This window comes from Phlebotomus argentipes, unplaced genomic scaffold (genome assembly GCF_947086385.1).
Source record: "Phlebotomus argentipes unplaced genomic scaffold, Phlebotomus argentipes genome assembly scaffold_4, whole genome shotgun sequence".
NCBI lineage: Eukaryota > Metazoa > Arthropoda > Insecta > Diptera > Psychodidae > Phlebotomus > Phlebotomus argentipes.
In genome coordinates, this window is record NW_026776174.1 from 13,463,511 (window position 1) to 13,490,612 (window position 27,102).

Below are 27,102 nucleotides of genomic sequence, written 5' to 3' on the forward strand. Positions count from 1 at the left end.
CCCCATTCAAAAATCCGAATATGATTATTGAATACACGTTTCTCTCATATTTACAAATATTGATTCCCAATGGCCACTCTCAGAAGAGACTTTTACGACCAGATTGATAATCCCGGACCGTTTGGAAAGCAATTTCACTCCGTGAGCCGATGTCTGAAGGTGCTGTTGAACCCGGTAGTTGGGATAAGTTCTCGCTATTGAGATATGTAGTCGATGTTCTTGACATTGCGCGTGAGAACATTCTTGGATAATGCATCTGGCCGTAAAATTGACATCTGTTTTGACTAATCTGCTTGAGGATCAGGTCAGAGGCGACATTCTCCTAATTTCCCCCATATTTGGGGATCTCTGAGAGTCTCACCGAATATGAAAATAGAGTGAAAGTAGGAAAATGTCGTCACACACGCACCTAAAGTGCGAATCGCCCTGTCGCGGCGAATGCATATAGCTAGACGCTGAACGGTGGCCGCGAAACAACAGATCGAAATTGGATGTATTAAAGGAATTATGAAAAGAGCGAATGAGAGGCACTAATAATAAACTACTAACTGTGAATTATTGTGAGTTTCGCTGTAAATTATGTGATGTTTTCCAAAAACTGATACGTTTCATTAAATATATTGATGCCATTTCGTTTGTCTCACTTTCTGTGCGCGTCCCTCCTCCATTTCGACGGTCGCGCGGTGGCAGAAAAAAAAGCCGATGATGATTATGATGAAGGTGATGTCACACCAGAAAAAGTCACACTATCAGCTGTCTCATTCGCCATGTCGCTGTCTCTCTTGCGACGTGTGATATGCGGCTCTGTGGCTTTTCGCCGTTCAACGAGGACACATTTTGAGGCCCCATTAAAAATCAAATAAATCACACAATGGGAAATTTGGATGATTATTGCCAGTGGGCGGCATCGCGCCCCATCCCTCAGGCGGGGTTGGAATTTGGTGTGCCAAAAAATAGATGAGCGCACTTGTAGATTGGAGCAAGTGCTTTTTTTTCAGTGCGCGCGATATGCAAAAAAGTGCACTCATCATTTAAATTGTCCACTCGTTTTTGCCGTGTGCCAAAACTCACCTTTTCCTCTCCTCGGCTCGCGAAAATCGCCACAAAAGAGAAAATCACACGACGACAGTAGGTTTGGGGGTGTTTTTGGATGTGAAAACAGGGGTGCAAAACAGTACGTGGAAAAAATAGCAAGTCCAGCGCGACAGGGAAAAAACTGCACAAATGCCCCATAAATAATTCCCAATTGCGATGTCATTTTGCGTGTTTGGTTTTGTACTTTCAACGGTTTTTTATTTTATTTATTTAGTAGTTGGAGTTTTTTTTGGGGGGGAATATTATATTCCGAATGAAGCATCTGAACTTTGAGATCAGAAACAAGCTGGAAAAAGTCAAATTTTCGTTACATTTTTTGGATGAAATAACTGATTTTGATACTGATGATTGCGCATCAGTGCGTAAGTGAGAGAAATACTTGACTTTTTCGTTCCACTCAATATTTCTCCTTCTTACATTGTTGCAAGAAATTTTTGAATAAACGCAACCTCGTAAAAACTATTTTATAATTGCGAATAAAGGCCCCTCCTGAGGTGTCTAATTAATATTGAATATCTCACATGAAGCAAGTCGCTTTATTATCCCGCGAATGAGCAGCTAACTCAATAAATAACCGGCGACAGGTGTTAAATGCCTAAGCACACGCGTGAATTGCCTTATTATTTCAGCGCTGAATTGCAGTGAAAAATCCATCTTTAGTGTGGAAAAAGTGTTTCCCATGCGCGCCGAACATGAATATTGAAATTGGTGGCTCTTTCATAATCCAGCAGCTCTTTGGGTTGCGGGAACGCGGCATCATCGGTGCGCAGTTTGATGCAATAAAGTGAAATTATCGCTTTTATTGAGTGCATTATGCAGGGCCAGTACATGTGATACGATTTTGACAATGAAACCGTGCGCCTAATTTGCCATATATCACTAACAATGTGCAAATTCATGACGGTTTTATTTAATTTAAATTTAAACATATAATCAGGGGTGCTGTATTTATGGCAGTCACAACTATATCCGCACTGGAGGTAACCTCTTTAGTTTGTCTCTATTTTTGGGTGGTTTGGCGCGCCGGAGCGGTTTTTGAAATATACACCACGCATCGAGAGCCACCCTCGGAAAATGGAGCGTGCTTTTCGCATTAGAGCTAATTATGTCTAATTTCGAGGGGGTGGTTTTGCCATACTCTATTTGCCCGGGCCGCTGAAAATGCGCCCCAAACCCGCGGCCTAGCAGAAAATGTGGCCAAACATATACACACTCCGGCATAAACATTTATTGGAAAACTATAAACGTCAATAGCACCAGCTAATTACTGACAACACATGATTTATAATTTAATAAATTTACCATAATCACTCGACATTACATTACATTTTCGAGAGAGAGAACGCGCTCATTGTGCCCTGTGTGTGTGCGCGCACTGTTTAAAGCACCAAAAAGCGAATGAACACCTCTTTGCATAAATGAATGAATAAATAAATAAGTGGGCAGCGTGCAGGACACTCTTCCGACACTCGGAAAGGGGGATGAAATGCATGGTGTAAAGACTCCGAGAATGGCCAAACTCACCCTCGTCAGCTCATTAGGCTATCCATTTATGCAGCACTTTTGTGCACTTTTCTCCCAACCTATTTGTGTGCTTCATGGTTTAATCCATCGGAACTGCGCCATTCATTACGCGCGCGCGAGGCCAAAGAATGGCTGGATTAGTTCGACTGAGCTCAGAAGCTCGTCAAGAGAGGGCGGCACTGGAAAGAAACTCACATCGGGATTTCCTTGAGCGCTTACTGCCAAACAGGACTCGCAAAATGATGAATCTTTCACTGCGAGAGACAATAATTTTGAGAGCAAGAAAATCAGTCTGTGACACTTTAGAATGGGGAAAAGTAGTGCTGAAGTGAGGATCAAAATCCCGTGAAGATTTGTAGCTATTTGCCTGTTTACTGTCACCCCTTTTTCCCACATGACAACACACAGACTCACACTCTCCGGGCAGGGTATTTAGCATAAAAATGTCCAAAGAGGGGTAGAATTTTGATGTGGCAAATCCCGTCAGAGTGGAAAAGAGGGTTGCAGAGGAGATGCAGCGGATTTAGGAAGTGGTTTTAGATGGACTCGGCCATTCCTGGCAGAAGATATCAGCTCCATAAATCAACCCTTTGCACTTTTTCGCCATCTCGTCTGTTAATCAAAAGTATGAAACGTGAAATTGCATGTGAAATGAATAGTATGTGAATAAATCAAATGTGGGCCAAAAACATGGCAACAAAGAAGGGCTGATTTTTCGTTTTGGGTGTAGTTTTTCCGCCACCGCGAAGGATGTTTTTCTCCACTTTTTTCTCTCTCCCTGTCCGCCTCGTCTCTCGCCCATAATTCATATTCCCCACTCTTTGATTTACATGTTATAAACCAATCAGAAGCACCTCCACCTGCTAATTTCTATCCAACTCCTCTTCTAGTCTTTTAATTTTTCTGCTGCTGCATATTTTGCGCCTTTTCCACTCTTTTCACGATATAAATTACATGTTAGATTGACTCTGGGCTTGTGTGATGTGTGTGCTCATGTAGATATTTTAGATTATTGCACTGTGGTGTTGCCTCAGTTGAAGAATGGAGCTGAAGGAGGAATGAGAGTTGTTTCCGAAGCAGAAATTTATGTTTGAGAACGCTGTGAGTGTGTAACATTGGCTTGAAAATGCATAAATATACATCAAATTTCAGACACGCGAATATGCTTGTTTCGAAAAATTCATACCCGAAAAACTGATTTATTGCATTCAGGAACCAACGTCGCGCAACATTTAAGCCACATCTCCTCTCCCTTCATGGGAATATGTGAGGTGATCCATAAAATTACACTCGCGCGCCTTCCAAAAACTCATTTGACTTAACTCTCGAGGAGCTGAGATAATTATGCTGCAAGTGTTGGGCACAGGACACACGCAGGATAACTGTAAAGTGCAGAGTCTGTGCGGCAAATGCTTTTTTTTTGAGGGAGGGAGCGAAATTGTGCCCCAAAAATGATGATTTATACTGATAATTTACCACTTCCTGCCATTCCCAGTGCGCTGCGCGATTTCATGCATGTCCTTGCAGAAAGAGTCCGATTGATATATTTTAAATGGAGCGCCAGTGACTCATTTGGGAGTCTGTCGCTTCGACCCAGTACAAATCGACATGGAGTCATCATCATTTGGACACGAGACAACTTTTCGGGGGTGGCGCAATTGCACATGAGAGCACTTTGCTGGCAGCCTCGCGGGCGCGCCCCCCTCGCGGGGGCCCTGTCGCATATCATGACGGCGCCGTCGATTGTATGTCATGTCCGGGTGCTCCACAAATGTGTCCATCGCGCGATGCCACTTCATAGCGCCGATTTGGAGCGCCGTGTGTGTGTGTGTTTTAATAATAATTAACTGTCATTGTCACATATATAAACGCGTAAATAAAACTTATCGGTTTTATGCACTCGAAATGCGCACACGGGGAATCGGATTGAATGTCAGTGAACGAGAGGAACACGCGTGGGATCATCAGCCTGTCCACCAATCCGTCCAGCATTGCAAAAGCCCCAACATGCAAACCATACTTGGCGGATGTGACGGGCAAAAAAAAGGCGATGGTAAAACAAGAGAGATGTTCACGAATAAAAATTGTACACATTTATCGGTCATAAATTCTCGGCACTTCACGAAAAATTGCCGTTAAAAATCAAATATGTTGCATTGAAGAAGTGCCACGGAATGTCTTTCACCTGACCACCGCCGAAAGCTCTCCGTCCACCGTCACTTTATGCAAAATGTGCGCCGAGGAATTAAAAGTGGATTTATTTATTTAATTAATTCCATCACAGGTGCACTCAAATGCACGCTGGAGTGAGACAGAGAGGACTTTTATAGGAGTTAATCAGTGAATTTGAAATAATTGAAGATAAATAACTATATTCCCCACCTCGCGGAGTCTCCTTGTGCGCGCGATATTCTTTTTGTCATCATCCACTTCGAGCCATCTTCACCGTCAATAATAAATTCGACAAATTACGACATTCTGCCCCAATGACATGTGAATGCTATTCCTATGGATGCACAAAAAGTCCAGTGCGAAACTAAATAAATTCGATTTTGCAGCCAATAAAAAAGGTGCATCAAATATTTTATGTTTCATCTCTCTTTCCACATCTTCTCTCGAAATGCGCGCCGGACAAAAGACTGAGCAAGAATGTCCAATTGATAAACAGTCAATTCACATTGATGCCGAGGAGGGTGGAAATTTAGGGAAATCACTGCAGGTATTCTGCCGTGTTTTTGCCACTTCTGGTGCTGCGGGTGGAATCTAATCGAGATGTTCGTGGGAGAATTTCTACACTTTTGCGACTCATTTTCAATTTTATGAGTGAGTTTTATGGAGAACATCCCCACAGCTTTACTGCCGCTTTCAAGTGCAACTGAGCGGGATTACTAAACAAATTGAAATTCCTACAGGTTCAATCAAAATTCCTGTAAACTTCGAGTTTCTCCGCCAGTTTCGTTCATTTTGCACTCATCTCTCGGTAGGTTTTTGCGGTTTTTTGTCATCAAATTTGAATCTCAATACTATAAAAAAGTTAATTATTTTAATCGCAATTGCCGATAAATTATAATGGATCAAGAAAAGACAAATCAAAGGCCAAAAACACATCTTGAAGATGAAAATGATGTTCAGAAAGTCTATTCAATTCTTTAAACCTCACATTCACTTCTGCTCGTTATTTCCTTGATTTTTCCCGAGACTTTTCACTGCTGCTTAGTGCAATCTTAACAATCCAGAACTCTGTCGTGAGCAATTGCAGTTCGGCAGAAAGGCACTTGTCACAGCGTGAAGTGTCCGTCTTTTGCGTAATTCAATTCGGGGAAGGAGAATTCCTTGCGTGTGCCTGCGGAGGGGCGCATAAGTGGCATAACCAAAATAGAAAGTGCCTTCCCTGTTCTCACCCTCGCCCGGGAACGCATGTAGGACCTCCTTGGTATGGAGAATCAAGTTGAATGTTTGAAATATCGCCCGAGCATGTGTTTTTTCTGGTATTAAGTGAAAGAGAGTCTTACTGTTAGATATTTCTTGATTTATTGCCAGGATATTTTGTGATGCAAAAGCATGTCTCTCTGGGCTCTTTGTCTAGCTTTCTCTCTTTCATGTCAATTGACAGTGATCCAAGGAAGTCTTCCCTCTCGGCGATTTTTTACTTCTTCCTCCGTCAGAAAGTGAAAGAGAAAAATTGACTCTATGGACATGAGAAAATTTATTATGATGGACCTTTCTCGTCTCTTTGTGCGTGTCTTCCAGACATGCTTTTTTTGAAAACTCCGTCATTTGCCGCCACTCAAGCGGCTCAAGTCAGGCCCAATAAAGTCCTTATGAGCCCGGTTTCACCGTGCGTGCTCATCGATTTGGAACCAAACGCCAGGCTGCGGTTCGGGAGTGAAAATTAGGATATGATCGGGATGCTGACCGCTAATAGGATTCCGATACGTGCCATTAGGCCCTAAAACTCCCCTGTAGTGCTCGCGGTGGTGGAGCTGCAGAGCCAGAGAGTCTCATTTCTATTCGCAAATTGTCTTATCAATTAATCACTTGCGGTGAAAGCTGGACTGAAGCGGAGGAAAGAGCGATGTGGTCCAATAATTCATCGATTTATTCGCCTTCACGGACTTTCTCACACTGTGATTTCGAGCTATTTTTTCTCATTTCATATTTCGAATTAGTGTGAGAGCTGTTTATCACCCAGGATAGACATTTGGTCCATTTCATCCATCTTGTGGCATTTCTTCACCTCAATTTATTCCCCAGCAGAAAATCCAATTTCTTCCCTTCACACAGCATTCCTCCGAGTCTGATAACCATCATCGGGGCGGGTTTGGAGCGCGAGAAATTTCTCCAAATTCACATAAATAACGTAAAAACGGCGGGCGGGATTGATTTATGATGGACAGCAGTGCCGGATGACATTGACGAACACCATGCTCTTCAGCTGTGGCTTTGGCGTGGCAATGAGACCCGAAACACCTGGCTTTTGCGCCCTTCCTCTTGCCTCATGAACCCTCTCTTTCGCCCGGAAAATGGTGACTAAACTGTGAAGGCAAAAAGACGAAAGACACTGCGGAAGATGGTTAGAATGCCAGCTTTCTTGGTTGGTTTCTCAAGGAATGTTTCCGGGGGCGTTTCTGGTTGACCGTGTTGAAAGGCCGATAATCAGTTTTGAAGAAAAGAGAGATAATTTGACTATATTCTCTACAATTTGTCTGCTTATTCATGAATATTTCAGACATTCACTTGCAGCATTTCTTTAACTTCTTCAATAGTTTGTTGCATTAAATTGAAACTTACTCATAAATTAAATGTTATTTTATTTTTTTAGGAGTCTTATTAGGCTAATAATCCCATATTATTCAGCAGATTTATGTATTTTGAGCGATTTTGCCTTCGGCGACTGTGAACTTTTGCCTGAACAGAGTCAAACAATTTCCTATAGAACAGATAAAATCTTGTAATTCATTGGTAAAATAGCCAAACTTCACTAAGGATTCGACAAATTGAATACACCGCTTTATCGTGATTTTACATAAAGGAATTGCAAATTAAAAATTCCTTGAAACCGCATTAATTCGTGTAAAAATCATGCTGAATGTAAGATGATTGCGCGGAATAATTGTGATGCGCGCATTGGGCGAGTCGCGAATGATTTTGTGGCATTTTCGAGGAATTTGGGGTCCAACAGAGACGCTTTTGGTGGCTGAAAAGCGCCCTTTCACATCCACAAACCCCAAAAGGGACACCTTGACTAGCGCAAAGTGGAGTTCCGGGAATGCTTCGCTCAACGCACTTTCGTGAGGGTGGAAGCGAGTGTGTTTGGGGCGCCCCAGTGGGTGGGATGGCGTCGCCCATTGAGTGTTCATTCCGGTGTTTAGTGTCGCGTGCATCATCACTCTTGGCTGTTTGCGAAGGAGAGGCGAATATTCAGTGGCATCATCACCTCCAGCGTGGCTCCGTATTTACGAGGGGGCGCTCGCATAAACAATGGGGATGCGGGGGCCACGCAGGGGGGAGTGCTGGGTGAGACATGAGATGCGGTGTATTCGGGTGAGATGTAATGTGGGAATTGCGAATCCGCATGCTGTTTGTGCACTTAAACTACTTGTTGCTGATGGATGGCGAAGCGTCCATGGCTCTTGGGATTGCTTATATACTACACATGCCAAAATGCAATGCCGCACATACTTTTAGGTGGGAAAACTAGCCCAGCTAGTTTGCCAGACACTCTCGCAAACAGTCCATATGCCGCCGTTTAACTCCTCGATTCCATGCACACCTCTTCGCCTCACGCGGACTCGTGTTTCTCGCTGTCCCATTTGGATTCACATTGTGGTGGATTTGCACGGTTTAATTGCGAGACTCGGGATTCCAATCTAACACGAGAGCTTCAGTCATTTCTGCTCAGAGTCGGGATGCGATGCTATCGGCAGTCAAACAGGGGCTTTCAGTTCACTTTCTTTCAGCTGATGTTGCGTGAAGCGAGAGAAAACTGGTCAGGAGTTGGAAAATGACGCAGAAAAGAACGTTCTTCTGGGCAATAGTGCATAGCTAATCTCAAAAGTAAATCTTATATTGCCTGGTTTATGCTAATTTACACATTATAACAATTGCTAAGAAAGAGGCTTAGCTTTTGAGATTTTCTGTCAAATCTCTGAATTCTAAAAAGGAACTTCTTTGCGGGATTTGCAGACATAAATGTTTCTCATTCCCCAATTTGAATACCAACTGCTATCTCGAGACAAAATTCCCACTGGTGAATGTTTGTACCTCAAAATTCAATTAATTCCGTGCCCGAGATAAAATTGATACGAAACGAACGAGAGAAAGGAATTAATTTGGGCAAATTCTTTTCTTGCAGACTCAACCGAAAGCTGCAGAGCCAGACGGAGTGAAGATGAAGAATCAATTGATTGTCGAGAATGTCTTTGAACTAATTTTGAGCAAAAGCAACCAACTGCTGAACTAATGCTGCTTGGGTAAGTCTTATCATGGTTTGTGTGTATTGGAGAGTACGGGGAAAAATTCCTCAAAAGCTCCTTCTAATCAATTTGATACAATCATCCCAACATGAGGAATTCCTCCGTTGTCTTCGCTGCGAAGGAAAAGTCCGACGAGATGCGAATAATGAAGTTGGATGGCAAAAAATTGCCAGCATGCACACAATTATCGGGCTCTGTTATCTTAAGGGGCGCTGCTGGGGAGGCTGCGCTGCCCATGGGAAGGGTCTGAGGTGCCGCAATTAGTGATCAACTGTCAAAAGGGGCCAAGTGTTGAGGGGGAGCTGAGTTATTCTTTGCATATTCTCATATGGTGCAATCCTGCGCGGCCTGAAATGCCACTGGAGACGTGCAGGCAACCCTATTAAGTGCCCGCGAGACTCCTATCTCTTCGCCACACACAACTCCAGCGCTCGTCGTCTCCTTTTTGGTATTTTTCGCGAGAGATTGTGCTGCGGGATAAAAATCGAACAGTGCGTAATTTATATCCTTTGATGAAGATACGTGATTCTGTGAACAGTGAGTTCGTGTCAAGGTGTCTCTTTTTTCTCAGGGCCTCTCTCAGTATTACCCTCGGGAATCCAGCACACGCTCTTCGTTTTTTGATACTTTTTGACTCTCTTGGCATTGTTATTGCTACTCCCTTTTTATTGTTCTCAATTCCTCCTCGGCGTTCGCAAATGTCTGACTTTTCTCCAATTTCGCAGTATTGTTCTTGGATTTTCATGCCTTCGTGCGCGCTTGTAGGAGGGCTTCAGGACGATTTTCTGCTCAACACAATCGATTACATGGCGTCACAGGGCGTTGAGGATTTCTGTCGGAGCATTGAAGCAAAGCCTCAGTGAGATTTTGTAGGAAATTCCCAAATTTGTCAAGTTGCATTGACGATTGCGTGCAACTCCAACTCTCGCTGTTGATCGCAAGGGAAAATTCACAGCATTCCGTCTTCTGTGAACTTCCTTATATTGTGTGCATAGTATTTCGCTGTTGGCCAAATTTACGACTTCATAACAGTCTTTTTTGCGCCCAGATCATCGCGCACATGCGAGAAAATGCGGCCCAATAGTGTTCTCGGTGTGGAGGAACTGCGAAAAATTGTGTGTAAATTTTCACTCAATCTTCACGCCCATAAATTATCGCTCATTTGGCTACTGTTGGCATCATGTGGCTGAATTGCGGGCGGAGGATGGCTCATAATGAGATCATATGCGTCTAAGTAATGAATTCAAATGAGCAGTTAAGGCCGACAGTCCATGAAAGATTCTCTCCTTCTTTATCGCCCTCTTCTTGCCCTCTTGTTCTGCACACACTGAGGTTGGAGCACTGCAAGCGACTGCGTGCACGGACGCCGGAGATTATGATATGAGAGTCTCCCTGCTATTGTTCTACTGTCCAACAATGGCTTCCCCCTCGAGTGAGGAAAAAAGCGGCCCAAAGAGAGCGAGGAGAAAAATGAGGCAGCGAAGAGGTGCAGAAAAATTCCCGTGAAACACTCACGCTCACCTTAAACAAATCATTTGGGACAGTTTTCGATAGTCGTGAGTGTATTCGCGAGACGCGCAGAGTGTTTATCTCAAACTTGATGATAGAATGATCCAAATAGCGCACAAAAACGGCCCAAGAAGTGAGACAATGGCTTTGTGCGAGGGAGACAAGAAGATTGATATCGTGTGTCGACGGAGGAAAAATATCTCTAACCTTCGATATCGTTCCAAAAGAGTACACACAAAAGACGTCCAAGAGTTTGCTTCCTCCTTGAACTGTACCTTTCACTCCCTCCCCCAAATGCATTGCCGAGAAATGCAAATGTGACCTCTTTCAGGTCACTTTTGCACCAATAAAATACCCCACAGATAGCGAATAGTCGCCCCCGCCCGAGAGAAAGATGGATTAGGCGAGAGGCCAGAAGAGGAATTGTGAATATGCTGGACTCAATCCTCTGCAGCGCAGGGGGTTGAAGGAGACCTGCAATTCCCGACACTCCCGGAGAAAATGCGAGCTTCGCCGCGAGGCGAAATGGGCGAGATGGGAGCGAAACCCACCCACCCAAGCCATCCATCAACGCAGCCTCCCAGCCACCCACAATTCTCGTCATGATTGGCCATGTGACGTCATTAAAACGTTTGATTCTATCGCCGAAAGATTTACGCATTTCAATGGGGGGATGAACGACATTCTCTCTCACTTGCCTCTTTTGTTGCCACCAGCCAAGTTGTCTTGCCGGTGGCAGGCCAGAAAAAGGGAGTCGCTTCGATGGGATATTTCTCTCCCAGCGACTACACAGCGCCCAAGTATCCTGGAGAAAGAGAGGAAATATATATGCGAGAGTTGCCATGACTACCGAAAATTTATTGAAAATGGAACACCACCATTCGTGGTGACTTGGGTGGAGGGCTCAGCCGCCCCCTCGAGAGGTGGCTGGCACTGTATCGAAATCTTTCCACAGAATCTCGAGAGCGATGGTGAATGCCTGTACATCACCGGCAGCCCAGAGCTCGTCTCTCATGTTCGTATTTTGCTGTGATGATAGCGCATTTTTGAAGGGCGGTTTGAGGCGCGCCCGATTCCTGGCAATTTCCACCCTCGGAATCGTGTTCATCGAACGACGACGGAATCTCTCTCCAGAGAGACAATCAATTCCGACAAAAGTGAAGAAAAGACGACTGACTCGGGTGTATTGAGGAGAGTCGTGAATATTTAAAATATTTCAGACATCATTTATCTCATCGCCATCGATCGCGCAGCCCCAAAGGCGAGGGCGTCGCATCCAATCTGAATAACTCCTTAACTTTCGCCCCGATAGATTTCGCGTCTTTCACCCCTTGAAGTCACTCCGTCTCGCAATCCCGTCTTCCTTCCGCTATTTATTGCCACCGCCTTGGATGCACAGCGCCCCGATCCGCCGTCCGGCAACTGCATCATCCTCAGCAGTGTGTGTGCGTCAATAAATCCTCGAGGACTCTACGCGATAGCAGTTAATGTCAGAAGAGCAGAATATATAGGATTTCCAGCTATAAGAATTTGCTCCATTGAAACAGAGGCAAGTCAGTAGCACTGTCTTAAGTTTATGCCATCAATATTATCCTAAGGCCTTCACGTATCATCCTTCTTCGTCCTTTTTTCTCCCCTTCGGACGCCCACTTAATGGATGAGAAAAGCGCTCCGAAAGCCCTGATTGAAGGCCGATCATAAATATCCGCAAAAAGAGTCACTTTGACACGGGAAATTAAGATTTAATTTTTCTGAGTGAACACAAGAGGATAAAGTCAGAAGAGGCGAAAAGCATTCAATGTTTTTTTGGAGAGAAATTCCAAGATATCTTAGAGATTTTGCCATTCATAACTGAAAATACTTAGTTTTAGAACTAATTAAACAAATTTAAACCAACTGAAAACTAATTATTTAATAAGCGAACACGTTTCTTTCTAATGTTCTTGAGGAAAATGAGACTTTTATCGAATATGAAATTTGAAAATTTTATTAAACTTTGCAAATTAGAGCAGAAATTTTCATGTCTTTGAAGTTGAGTGCTGAAGAGTTTGAAACTTAGCGAATATTTTGTTAAGAGGTTTTTGTGTTTTATAAGAAAGTATTAATTTTTTTCTTCAAGATTTTTCACTGATTTCATAATTATTAACAATTTTGGAAAAATTGGGATGTATTCTTAAGCATCCTTTGGAAAAATGTAAATTATTAATTAGTTAAAGCAAAAAAATCACGAAGAAAACAATTTTCTTACCATAATTTTGCAAATATCTTTGAATTAGAGATCTAATTATTTGATATTCTGATTTATTCGTCTTACTCGTCGAAAAGACAACAACAAGTAATCCCAATAAAACAAGATTTCCATGTAAATTTAACGATTCTGTTGTGATGAATTCTATGAGAGCCAAGAAAACACTCCAATCACAGCTCCGTGAGATTAATTACACCTCCGTAATCTTGCTGGGCTGCTGGACTGTGCGACTAGCGAATAAATCAAACTCTCCGGCAAACCTTGACCGCTTCCTCGACAAAACGCGCCTCAAAAGTATGCTCAAGAGTTGCCCAAAAGCGGGGTCATGAATTGAAATTCACAAAACGGCCGTGATATATTTTATGGCCAAAATCTAACTGAAATCTGGTACAATTAGTGCACGAGAATCCGGGGAAATTCTCTCGCCTCAAAGGCTGTCATAGAAATGCAATAATTAACGCAAAGTCAGAATCCGTCTCTTCCTGTCGCATCGCCAGTGCTGAAAAGTGTGCTAAATGCCTCAAAGATCGCGCATATGAATTAATAAATCCACACAGAGAGAGAGAGCGAGAGCATAATGTCTAAACAGTGGAAGACACAGAGTCTGAAAGCGGGAGTGTGGGAGGAATATAGAAGATGCCATTTGCAGGAAATTCTATTTGTACGTTTTCACAAAATACCCCCAACATTAAGCAACACACACACACAATTTTCATATTGGAATATGAATAAACATTTTGGAATCTCCGTCGTCTTGCCTGACCTCTTCAATAAACGAGAGCAATTTGGTCTTGTGTCATGAAAATCGTGATTCACCTTTGGGAAAAGTTGTGAAAATGCTTGTGAGCGACTCGCAGGGGGCGGAGGAACTGAGAAAGACACACAATTGGATATAATTTTCAAGAAATGCATCCAATTTCGCTTCGGGGATGACTTCTTTATTATTTCTCTCATATCTTTTTCCTCTCGTACTGGCCTTTTTTGATCTCCCTGAAGCTTCGCTCTGTTCTCGATAGAATATCGAGGCCAGGAAGTTCTCTTTCTCAGCTTTGATGGGATAAGCTGATGCTGAGGAGGAAAGGGAAGTAGAAATGGTTATGAGAGATTAGAAATTCCTGGCCTTTGTGCCTTTCAAATTGAGAAATTGTGGATTCTGTCGACATCTTTGATTGGGAAACACTTGAGTTCATCTGCCCGCCCTTTGTTATCGGCAATCACCCATCCCTGGATGAGGATGAATCGCTCTGCGGCAGGTGAGATTCCGGGGCTGGCCATGAGTGAATTGCGAGACTTAATCTCCGGATGGCGGGTATTTGGGATTTCAGACGATGCACAAGTTCGAGCTTATCATTTCGTTGTCACTCTGTCTCGGTGATGGAGTGATGCTGGCGAGGAGAGAGAGATAGAGAGAGGCTGAAGAAGTTGCCACTCGCGCGGCGATGAAGAAGAAATCAGTGCCAAGAAGTAAATTGGCGAGATGTGAAAATGATGCCTCTCACAGGGCAGATACATTGCCACTAATATGCTGATGCAGACGAGCATCAATCAGCCTCGCCGCCCCCCTGGCGCCCGCGGAGCCCCATTTGTCCCCACACGGTGTTTGTCTCACGAGGTGTTTTTGCATCTTTTCCTCACCGCGCAGCGCTGCATAATCCAAATCCAATCTGACAATGTGTCAGTCAAGGAGCGCGTTTCACTTTACAAATCAAAGTCAGGCAGTTTGACTGGGGCGAGTGTGATGGGCCTCAGCCGCTGCCTAGACACATGATGGACGGATGGGAAGATTTGTTATAAATGCTCAAACAACAACAGCACAATAAAATCCATCCATCCGCGTCTCTCGCCGTGCGGAATGGCAAAGAGCACACTCATCGCACTGCATTCAGTCGGATATGCCAACAATTTGCACTCGCAGCTAATTTCCATCGCCAAAACTGATTCAGGAACGCGTGCGCGCCTCAAATTGCCGACTTCTCCTAATCTCCTGATATCGCGCGGCCGCAAACCCACCTAATCTCATCTCTGTCGCTCAATCTCGGCCGCCTGACAGGATAATTACAGCGAAAACACACTCGCGAGAGTCGTCAAAGATGCACCCAAAACCGTTACTAACTGTGAGCAAGGCACAAGACAATGCCGCGAATTGTGCGAAATTCCCGATGATCACTTCTGTGCATGGAATCATAACATTTTGAACTGGAATCACATCTGACATCACTCCCACAAACTCTCACGCACATTTTGCTGCATGAACTTCAGGCTTGATGTGCCTGATCTCTTGAGATAACGAGGAACTTGAAATGCACATAGGAAGTAAATGTTCGACTGTGGGCTTGAAGTTTAAGATTCACGATCCTGTCTGAAGACTTTATGTTATTATTGAGGTCACTGCATAATTTGCTCAAAATATTTATATTTATTTTGAAGAATCTGTCATAAAATATATATAAACACTATTTTGAAAACATATTTTTACATTTTTGAATTTGAAAAATATTATTATTCAATCATTTTAAATTTGTTTTTAAAGATTTTTAACTATCATTTTGTTGTTATAACTTCAAAAGTACGTTTCAAAAGTCATTCCACTTCAAAATAGCGTTAAAACTTTCTATCAATATATTTTCCACTGTGTTTTTCGTTCTTCCATAAAATCATAATCTAAATTTACAATACAAACTTTATTTTAAAAGTTTTTAAAAATAGAAATATCGCCTGATTGAACAATCGTGTAGCAACAAATTAACTTTATAAGTTTTCCTTTGTGTTGCACGTAATGCTCATTACATTTTGTCCCTCTTTGTCACTGAAAGACTCGCCATTTTCCCATTTTTCGCAATATTTTCCCCGAGTTGAGGCTACAGAATGCACCCGAAACGACCTTCTTCTGGCGTGGAAAATTTCAAAAGTTGTCTGTTTGCTGGAAAAAATCGATGGCTGAGTATCAAAAAGTGCCGTAGTAATTCAAATTTACGATCTGACCGTTTTCTTTTTGCCCCCGCGCGGTGGTGGGAGTGAGTTTTCCTGCCACTTCTGCGCACCGGAAGGTGCCCCAGCACAGCGGCAACCCCTCTCGAGTGGCACCACCACCAGCGCGCGCCCGACGTCGCTGCGCTGGTGTGGCGCCGGTGTGAGTGCGCGTGTGTGCGTGGGCGACAGGGGACGGACTGGGGGGCGAGCGCGAGTGTGTGGGTGCCTCGGCAGGGGCAGGAGTCTCTCAGGGACTCGCTTCGGCTTCCCCTCTGCGTGAGTGAAGGCTCTCTCGCTCGCGAGCCGAGAAGGAAGTGTGTGATGTACACTGAGTGCTACCCAGTCTGTTGTGGCGGGGATGGTTGGATTGGCCTGAGAAAATAAGCGGCTAGCAGTCTGTCAATATGAAAACAGTTTTCATTCTCCGTCGGACACGAAGGCGGCATGGATCAGAAATAGTCTCTTTCAATCGCACAAGGGCAATCCCATCGTGAAGACGAGCAAATCACCACGTTTCTGCATGAGGCGAGAGATTCTGGCATGAGCACACGCGAGAGCGCGCGGGTCTCGCGATTGACAGCCGATTGACGCGATTGACACACGCGAGGGTGAACCGTGAGTGACAAGTGTGCGTGAGCCAAGGGACGGCGAGTGACTGAGTGGGTGTACAAGTGCATAAACACTCTTTGCCACGCGTGCCGCCAAAATGCGGCCAGACACCGCGGATTCCGCCACACCATGCTCCAGGCTCTCCCCCTCGTGCATAAAACAGTGAATCTGCGCATGGTTATTTATGGGTTCTTTTAACTAAATTCTCCATCGTGTGTTTGTGGTGCTCATCGCGAGGGGGTGAGTCGGGAGATGGCAACCACGAGACTTTCCCGCCACTTCTGCGTGCGTTGCGTAGTCGCCAAATGGTGAGAATTTCCACTGTTTTTCCAAACACACTACACAGCGAAAAAAGAGCGCCAGGAAGTGTGGAGAAAAATTGTTTTAAATGGTGAACAATAATTTGTCACCTAGAGAGCGAGAGAGAGCGAGTGTGGAAAAAATGGCATGTTTGGATGTGTGAATGGGGAGAAAAGGAAGGGAAAAAATAGGCAGCAACTAGTGTGAATATATTCATTCCACTTGTTGGCGCCCAGCGCCACCCCCCGCTTTTTACGCCGCCTCGGCGGTGTGAGCGCCACGCACATGCTTCACGGTCCGGCGAGGCTGTAAATCCCGAGAAGAGAGATTTCGGGTGGCCGTCCTAGTAAATTGTGATTGATTGTCCGCTGCGCTCAGGCCAGAATTTGTGTGGCACTGAAGAGCGCGTCACTGATTAACACACGGTCGCCAATTGAGAAATCTCCGGTGTCACAGTTGAAGAAGTCCACTCGTGACTCTTAATGACTGGATACAATAATTTTTAATCAATCACTATCTCTTGCTGATCGTCTCGGTGTGGAGCTCATAAAACACTAATTAGATGGGCATCGCGAGACATGAGCAAACGAGCGGTAGCGGTAAATGTACACCACACACAGAGTAGTCGCGCAACCTTGCCGCGAATCCAGTTTGATTTCCGTTCAAGTCAAATGAAGTCATTGATGTTTTTGTGCTACAAATGCAATTTTAGTTAAATGCTTCTAGAATCTTTGCCCACTAACAGGTTTGGAAGCAGAGGTAAAAAAAACTGATTAGCAACTAGACGTGAGGATAGATTGGAGAAAATGTGGTAAAAGGTAGAAAAATACTCATGTCTTGTTTCTAAGAACTTTTTGACTAATATGAAATGACTTTTCTAGAACCATAATCACCTTCGAACTGTTCAAAAGGTCTGAGGAACTGAAAACAGAAAGCTTCTCGCTGGGAGAGACCTCTAGTGTCAATATTGTCCATTACAAATTTGCGGGTTTCGATGGTCGCGCCAAATTCTTCTGTCTATTCATCGATCTAGGATAGTCTAGACTCGAATTTTATGAAATACTTTTAATTCCTTGTCGCTTTTGTTAACTCTAAAGAGAGTTTATGATAATTTTGATGTGTTTTTGTCGCGTGTTCCAATTTTGCTTTGTAAGTCACTCTGGTTTTTGTTTTGCATTTTTAAACGTCCCCCAAAAATCTCCCCAATGCTCATCGATAGAATGCGGCGCATTCCACAGGGGGTGGAACCTACCCCAAAGTCGAGATGGAGCAATTTGTCAGGGTGTGGAAAAATCCACCCACGAGTGATTGCGGAAATTCACTGACAGTGCATTTAATTTTGCAACATTTCTCCAGGAATTATTTATAGTGTGGAGATGTCCATCTTGTGCCATCTCACATGAAATTATGTTGTCCAGTTTACACATTGCAAACGGGCAGATGGATGACACTTCTTCGTATGGCTGGAATCGAGATTGATGGACGGCCAAGACACAAATTTAATTGAAATGTTCAATTTCAAAATAACTCCATGGCTATTTACACTGGGGTTCTTTATTTATACATAAGGCTTATAGTTTCAGTGGCTTTGGATGAAGTCTCCTCGATATACACTCTGCTTATACATATGAATTGACCATTTTGCCTGTCACGTGTCAGTCAGAAATGAGTGATCGGTTCGTTTGACAGAGTGAAACTATAACGTGTCGTCCAATAATACTTCCAAGACGCCACAGGGTGGTTCGCCCCATTGATTTTCCCCGCACGGGAAAATGTGTCTTTGGCTGGCGGGGCGCGCTTTCCACTCACCCGAATCGATGGCTGGCGATACATCTCGCGCGGAGGACAATTAGTTGGGGAGCGCGGCCGAAAAGGTGGCGCTGAGACGACACCCTCTGAGGTGAAAGAGTGGTATGGTAAATGGATGGCTGGCTGGATGGATGGCATATCCTCTTCAAGATGTCACTCACATATATTCAAGTTATTATGAGTGATTGAATCGTTTTCCTGAATCGCCTGCACATATCACACGCTCCCCTCGAGCCGCTCTCCTCCGGCAGATCACAGGCCGGCGATCCGGGGCGATCGTGCGACTGGCGTATCATCAAAGAGGCGACAGATTCAATTTAGTCAGGAATCTGCATCGGAGTAAAATCAATTATCACTAAGAGATGTGATAATTCTCTCTGCGCGTCACACCAATATAATGCCAATTTATCGATCTGCGGTGATCCACTCAAACAGTGCCTCGTAAAAGTCACCCATTCGCGCTGAGGGGACAAAATGCGGGGTGTTTTAAAACCGAAAATTTACTGATCAACCCAAGTGACAGCGTGAGGTTCAAAGGCAATCGCGACACACGCGATCTTGCACGTCTCTCAATGCAAAATTTATTGATATTAATTAAATGATTGTAAAATTGTGCAAATTGTTGGTCACTGGCCGCATAGTCGCCGTTCGCGCGCTCCTCCACTTTTGACGGAGAGACTCAGGCAGGCGAAAATCATCTCATCCGAAGGCATGCAGCTGTATTAAGGTCGCTTCCATCAAAATGGACATTTTAGATTAATGGAAATTCATTAAGAGACGCACAGACGAAGAAGCAACACCAGCGCAATTTATTTTATTGAAATTACTATTGGCACATATTTTATGGAATATTATTTCGACACTATTCACATCAATTCTGACTCCATTATTTCAACCATGTGATCTCTGCGCTCTTTCTCTCCGTGCGATTGGCGTGCCGATGGCAAGGGCGACACATTCACTGCCTGCGGTGTCCGCGGAGAGACTCTTGCAGAAGGCTCGATTGTGGAATTTCTCACTGCTTTTGTCCACTCGTGGAATTACGAGCATTCCTCGATTGACACTAGAATGCTCTTAATTTTTAATAGAAATCGTGGACAAATGTTTCAACATTCCTTTCAAAAACAAGGAAATCTTATTCTTGCACCTTTCTTCAAGATTTTTGTTAAATGATTTGATTTATTCAATAACTGACTAGAATAATCAAGCCTCTGCAGAAAGGGTGCAGCTAATCCAGTCGAAAAGAGATGAGAAATCCAGAATTCACTGATTCATCTTTAACTGCCAAGTCTGTGATTTCGTCAAACCATTCAGTTGGGTGGAGGAAGATGTCAGTGGCAATTTTTCAGTCGCCGCCATCCGGTCATCATCATCGAGAGGGAGGTTTTCGGGCACTTGCAGGGGATGTTCTTCCATCAACTCTGCCTCATGTCATCGCTCTCAATCAATCGCCTCTTGTTGCTCCTCAGCCGCCTTCAGTCCAAATGATAAATGCAGCAGCAATTTTTCCGGGCTTTTTTTCCGCCTCTCCGGCGTTGCTCTTTGTCCTGGCATTCTTGTCACCTTTCCTGATGAGATACTCCCCGACGTGCGCGCCCTTAAGTGAAAGAGGCAGAGAATAATTTGATCAAAACAAGAAAAGGTTGGAGGTTGAGTAAAAAATTTGACGAGAATTCCTTAAGCTTCCTGCTTTACGTCGAGAATTCTGACAAGCATTTTTATCGAGCAAATTACGGGTGGGTTGAGAGGTGTTCATGGATGGGAGAAATCTGTCTTGTGAGTGTATGTAGATTTGTGTCGCAAACACCGGGAAAAGAGCATTGGAAAAGTGGCTGAAATTGTTTCCGGGGGACTCGATTTTATAATTTGTGGCTTGTGCGACGGTGAAAAAGGCAAGAGAGGGCGGTGAGGCACCCCGGGGCCCAGAACACATGCCGAGGGATTTTTGCCGTATTGAAAGAGGGTGCAGGAGGTGCTTTGATGTGATGTGTGACTGTCTGAGGGAGTTTTCCCAAGCTTTGCGCCAAAGCCGGAACGCATTTTCGCAACAAGGAGCAATATCGTCTGCCCTTGACATGCGAGTGTGCTGGCAAATTGAAGCATATCGGTTTGGGGTGGGTGACTTAACAAAGGCGCCCTCCCTTCTGCCGATGATCAGCGCGATCTCTCTCCTCTGCTCCACGCCTCGGAATTACAAGATCACCTGTCATCGGGTGGTGTGTGCGGTGTGTTTTGGTACCGATTTTCACTCCTTCACCCACACTCGCGTCGCGAGTAAAAATGGAGAATTTACTGTCGTGCTATGAGAGTTGGAACAGAATATTGCGATAAATTAAAACCATCTACCAGTCCGATGAAGATCTCTCTTCGCGCGCTTCTTAATTGCGCCAACGTGAAAATTACAAGCATGTGAATTGAGAAAGAGTGAGAAAATACAACGTATAACTTGTCATATTTCGCTGTATTTCTTCCTCCTAAATTCAATAAGTAAATTTCCGGGGAATTGCCATCAAACGAGAGCTAATTCTATTGTAAATAATCTCTGTCATTACCTGATATTCTCGATCGTCATGCCACGTGTGTCTCAAGTGTGAGAAGTGCGTCCAAAAAGAGCATCCGAACCCCAGCGATTTCCCAGCATTGGCGCCACATAAAGTCTCAAGCATCCGTGTAAACAAGCCCATTCGCCGACAGTGTGAGCGCGGGGTGGCTTGGGTGGGAAAATTAGAGCCCGAGAGTGAGCAATTCATGGTAGAGACACGAGCTTTGATATTCACAAATTTCTTCGATTGACGTGCGATTGAGTTCTCAAAGGCCTCAATGAAGAATGAAATGATTTTTGCCGCCAGAGTGAGTCCCAAAAGGATTTAATTATTTACGGGGTTGCGGGAGAGGGGAGCCTGCACACCCTCGCAATTTGCGATAATGGGGGTGTGGGCAGAGCCTCGTTCATCATTGCAGCCACCTATTTTTCCAGCGATGCACGGTAATGGTGGGGAGTGAAAAGTTTTCGTGTGGTTAAAGTGGTCCATTAAAAATTTATTTATATTGTGTCCTTTCCTCTGCATGTACATATTTTCATAGAGGATTTCTATGCACTGTCCTCAGTCTCGACTCAATTTTTCCTCCTCGAAGCGCGCGCAAAGTGTGGGAATTAATGATACCATTAGTGGACATTGAGAGTCGATATATGGGGTGTTGCGCGCCCCGGAAAAAAGGAGCATTTAGCAAGTTTTGGTGTGAAGAGAATGTCACAAGCCATTTACATTGTGTGTCTCCGGGAAATCCCCGAGAAAATCGCCCTCGTAAATCTCATGGGGAGAATTTTTGATGAATCTCACTCCACAGAGCGTCCGAGGAAGTAGACCTCGAAGGCGTCTGAGCAGCCCCATTTTTCACTGGCTTCCTCCACCCCTCGGCAGACGCAAGGAAAGAAACCACGCGTGCCCCTCTAATGACTCTGCGTGGAATTATCAACAATTTATTAGCCAGTGATGATGAGTAGTGCGAGATATTTGATCAATAAATGCACGCACAAGACTTGGAAATGTTGCCAGTGATTCATCGCTCCACTAACTACCCTGACTACCCCATTAAAATTGATTTATAGGCATGTACAATAAATCACAGCGCGGCATATGCAAATCAATAGTGAATCTCGGCGAGAGAAGCTCCCTCGAAACTCCCTCAAGATCACTCTCTCAGGTCCACTTTTCCGGGGGGAGGGTGGCGGAAAAAGGAAAGTTGAGAGAAATATTCAGCTCATCCTTGGCAGATTTGCACGTGCAAAACCTGGGGATTTCCACGAGGATGAGAAATCATGCTATTGGAGGCTGAATTTCTATCAATCGACATTAACTTCATGGCAGATAATTTTCTGCGGCGAGTCAGAGTTGGAAAGTAATGGTTAATAGAATAGCAAAACTGGGAGAATAACTCAGTTAATGTCTAATCTTCCATCTAGAATCATGGCAACTCGGCTTTTGTGTGTAATAGGCTCAAATTTCGCTGCTAATCTATCGCTCGGGGTTGAATAGCGATTGACAATGAATTGATCATGTGTGACTCTTTATGTGAGACAATCACGCATCCCCGCAGAATATGTTGATGTGGGATGTGAATTGCATTCACTGCAATTTCCCGCGACTCAATGCCAACTGCAAAATGGGCGGCAAGGATGCTGGACAAGGAAATGTGCAGCCAGCATCGCGTCAAAAGTCATATTGTTTGGAAAATTGGGGGCAAACGGGCTGTGATTTATTCGATTCCCATCCACTTTTGGCGCTGTTTTGGGCCAACATGCTGCCAAAGGTGGGAAAGGGGCCATTTTTAATTAACCCTAATTTACCCCTTGACAAATCATTAGCATCTCCCGTCAATTTCCACGCGGGCGCCGGCGGAGGGGGGGATTTTCACAAGTCAAGTCCAATTTTGATGCGATCGAGTGCCATGAGGCCAATGAAAATCCAATGGCAAATTTGCCTCTTTCACTTTTTGATCGCTGAAATGGAAAATTATATTTTCAAAATCAATTTAATCCGCCGCGGAAGGGTTTGCTGTGGGTGGTGAAAATGATGCCGGGCGGTTTTCACTCTCTCTCCACCGTGACAGAGAGAACTTGAGCGCCCCTTGAGTGTCTGAGACGCTGCAGTGCATGAATTATGTTTAGTATGCAGTGTTTCGTCCCTATTTCATCACAAATCTGTCTAACAGTCGCTGAATGTCGTGCTCTGCTCCATGTATAAACAAATTGATGGCTATATTTATGTTGGGGAAATGTGTTGCTTATTATAAAGTGTCTTGCATTGAGAATCACTCTGTGGAGTGGCAAATTCTGTTCATGTGCGAATTATGACAAAGAGTGTGTATGCAATTCAAATCAAATCTGTCTAAATGTCCGTCAATCATTGTGGGCTTCACCGAGGGAATATTTATGCGATGGTATTTCCAGCTTCAGCATTTGCAGCAATTTTCAGCATTCATTAATTGGATTCACTTCTATTGTGATCTCCTTCTGACCATAAAGTTTCGGGCGCACTGTGTGCATCTCGGCCTGAGAATTCCATCTGACACACGTCTCAGAGCATCATCTCGAGGCACTCGTGTCAATCTCAATCTCGGGGATTTAAAATCCCGACGAAGAAAGACAGGAGAAGGAGGAAACCCGCGAATATGCCATGTCATTTGCCTCACAAACCTCCTTCGAATCTATTTTTTCTCCACTGTGCTTCGTATGGCAATTACAGGGGCGCTACAAATCCGCACAGGTCAAAAAAAAAATGAGCCCGCGCACAAAATAGACTCTCCCTGTTCGCCTAATTATCTCCTATCTTCATCGTATATTTTCCATTCGATTGCCTGCAATTTTCCACCAAGGCTCTCCACGCCCCGAAGGACGAAGTGGCAAAGATAAATTTCCGCGTGAAAGAATTTCCACCCTGTGCTCGAAGGCAGTTTGATTGATTTGTCTTGTCAATCCTTCACTATTTATAGTATTGATTCTCGTCTTTTTCCCACTCAATCCATTCACAGTCACAGAGCGAAATCACAAAACATTTCCAAACTATGTGAGAGACTCGGGAATGATTTCTGACATGCAAAGGTGGTGGCAAAGAGAAAAATTCGGTCTGGGGGAGAGAAAATTTCATCGGCAACATAATTTTCTTGTTGTTATTAATTGAACTGTCAGACATACGCTCTCTGTTCTTGGCTATTTTTTTTCTCTCTCTCTCTCTCTGTACAATCCTCCTCGGCATTTGCCCGATATTTGCTCAAGTGTTGAAGGGTCTGCATTATTTATCGCGCGGTATATAAAAATGCCTCTCTCTCCGGATTATAACAAATACTTAATAAGATTGAAATCACACGTCAAAACTCAACTCTTTCTTAAGTCGGCGCACTCACACTCTCTCTCTCTCTCTCAGTCGTCTTTGGGTGAGCGCAAAAGAATCAAATCGTGATGATGACTCCGGAGACTCGGTTTGATCAGGAGATTGAGTTGAGATGCCGTTTTTTGCTGGCTTCGCTCAAAAGCCATGGGCAACAACTTAAATTGAGACATGATGACGCTGATTCTTCCCCTGATTGATTGATTGATTAATTGAGAGTCGACAAAATCTCCGTCAGAGCTAAACTAATATTTTTGTTAGTCTTTCATGACGGATTTTTTCCTGACATAATTTCATTTCAATCTCTTTTTACTGCCTCAGACTTGAGGCACTGGCTAATGATGAATGGATTTCTTTCGTGGCAAATTTGACACTTGACAAAAGAGTCTCAGCTCTTGATTGAAAAGTTCCTCTTCGCCTTTGGCTTTTTTTTTAATTATCCTCAAATTAGTGGACTTTTGACATCGTGAATGCTCACGAGCTGCACGCTAATGAGGTCAGGAAATTTCTCCCGAAAATTCACCTGCACTTGCAATGTGTGCTTCGGACAGGTGTTCGCCTGATTCGGGAGATTGAAATGCGATAAGATATCGACAGAAAGTGTACGCTTTTCTTCAACTGTGCGGCTCTTGAAGAATTCAGTGATATCCTTTGATAAATAATACAAGAGTTGGAAAGGCGAAATCGAGCTTCTGTGGTTTTCCGCCCCTTCATTCTGTCCTCATCCCTTCGCCTGTGATGCCTTTCTTTATGCCTCTCTTGGGGTCTGAGGAGGAAATCGGCAGGTAAACCGCTGACGCTCAACCTCTGCCATTGAGAATCCCACCCCATCTTGAGGTCCACAGAAACGCAATATTGCCTCGGGTCGAGTGTATAGATAAAATAAAATAATATCATCTCTGCGTAAGAGGCTCGTCTGTATTTTTCAGGAAAATTCATACATATGCGAACGATTTACTTTTATTGGATTTGTTCTCCACTTTCACTCTCTCTCGCTCTCTTGCGGATGCACAGCCAGATGGAAAACTACAAAGAATCGCACTATTTTGACTGGGGGGGGGGATGCGAGAGAGAATAGGGAAACCCACTCCAGAACTCCTTCCAAACTCCGCAATCCTCACAAGAAGGCACACACATTGGGTTAGGAAAAAATCCGATATGTTTGCCAGATATGCGAAATTTCTCCCGCACACGAGTTTATTTAAAGCGGAAATGGAGAAAGAGGGAAATTTGTATATAAATGGTGTACAATTTTACATATGCTATGGATATAAATTTGCATGAATATTTATCCCACTCCGACCGTAGAAAAATAACCACACACATTCATTGACGCGCACGTTATTTAATATAATACGATGATGACCTGATAGAAAATTGTTCCGGAGAAAATCTCCCACAAATTGCCATTTGCACTCAAAATCTCCACTATTTGCGGGCGGAGGGCGAGTTTGGGTTCAGGGCTGGAAGGTCAGCTATTTGTTGATCTTGTTTTTGTAGTTGTTATAGGGGAAAGTGGGGCTTCAGCAGACTGTTTTCTTTAGCAAACTCTGCAGAGATATTATTATTACTTCTGTAGCTTTTACTTCCAATAAAGGGTTAAAGTGATATTCAATTAATTGAATAATTTGAAAGGCTTACGTTTGAGCTTGATTCAGTGCCAAAAATGAGAGCATAAGTATTCAAGAAGTGTACAAATTTTCCACAATTGTCTGTATTCAACGCCAGTTTCAGAGGTTTTTCCGCAATCCCCAAAAGCTTCTTCTTCCGCACCACAAAGTTTTAGCCCGAAGATACCTTATTCGCCATTGTGGAAGAATTAAGCTGCCGCAATAGACACACTTTCCCCTAAAGTTTCCACTGCGACTCTCTCTCGGCAACCCTTTAAAACTTCAATGGCAATTGAATGTGAAACATTGCAAGTCATACGCTTTATGCTGTCTTCCGTCAATGGTGATTAAATGGCCGCTAAAGCGACAAAAGGGGGGTGAATGAATTTAAATAAATTGCAAAAAAGCCGCCGCTTATGCAGGACTGTGATTCACATGAGGGTGGAATATTTATTTTCGTCATGGTGGAGAACAACTTGGCTCGAAGAGTTAACAGCAGTAATAAATGTTGATGGCTGCACACATTTGCCCTCACCCCATCTTGCTCCACTCTCTCTCTCTGGAGAAGGTGTTCTCCGGGCTGAGGTCAGGGGTTCGACAGGGATGAGAGATCTAAATGGACGCGCGAGCTTTCTGTGAGATTGCGTAATCCTAAATACACGGTGATGGACAGAAGAGTGTTGGCAAGAGAGAGAGAGTGAGAGAGGGTGAGTGAAAGCGACATAAATCGAGACCCAACATAAAACTATGTTAACCTTTTCCCAACACAGAAAAGTGCTCCTGGACGCTCCGTCTCGTGTCCATAACAATTGACAGCTTCTATGGGCTTTTACCGCCCTCCGAAGAGTGGATGCTCGGATGCTGATGGACGCAGACACACCACCCTATAAAAGTGAATGACCATTTTCACCGCACCCGGCCAAGAGGCTCCGGGGGTGGATAATGATAATAATGATAGTGGAGGATGAAAATAAAAGTACGAAATATCATCATGGATAAAAGCAAAATAGATTAGTCGCTGCAGCTTCAATTGGGAGACGTTTTGTTTATGAAAATCCACCCTC

The 27,102-nt window shown here is 44.0% G+C and overlaps 1 protein-coding gene across 3 annotated transcripts in view; it reads left to right on the top strand.

Annotated features, from left to right (window-relative positions):
• LOC132257863 (protein tiptop-like) overlaps positions 1-27,102 on the top strand; it is a 101,692-nt gene that overhangs the window by 7,552 nt on the left and 67,038 nt on the right. For 2 of the 3 annotated variants that reach the window (XM_059754904.1, XM_059754906.1), the window contains exon 2: positions 8,975-9,092. The gene's annotated coding sequence lies outside the window, so the exon portion shown is untranslated. Of the gene's footprint in view, positions 1-8,974; positions 9,093-16,659; positions 16,740-27,102 lie in introns of those variants that run through there. The other variant, XM_059754905.1, reaches the window with a different exon arrangement.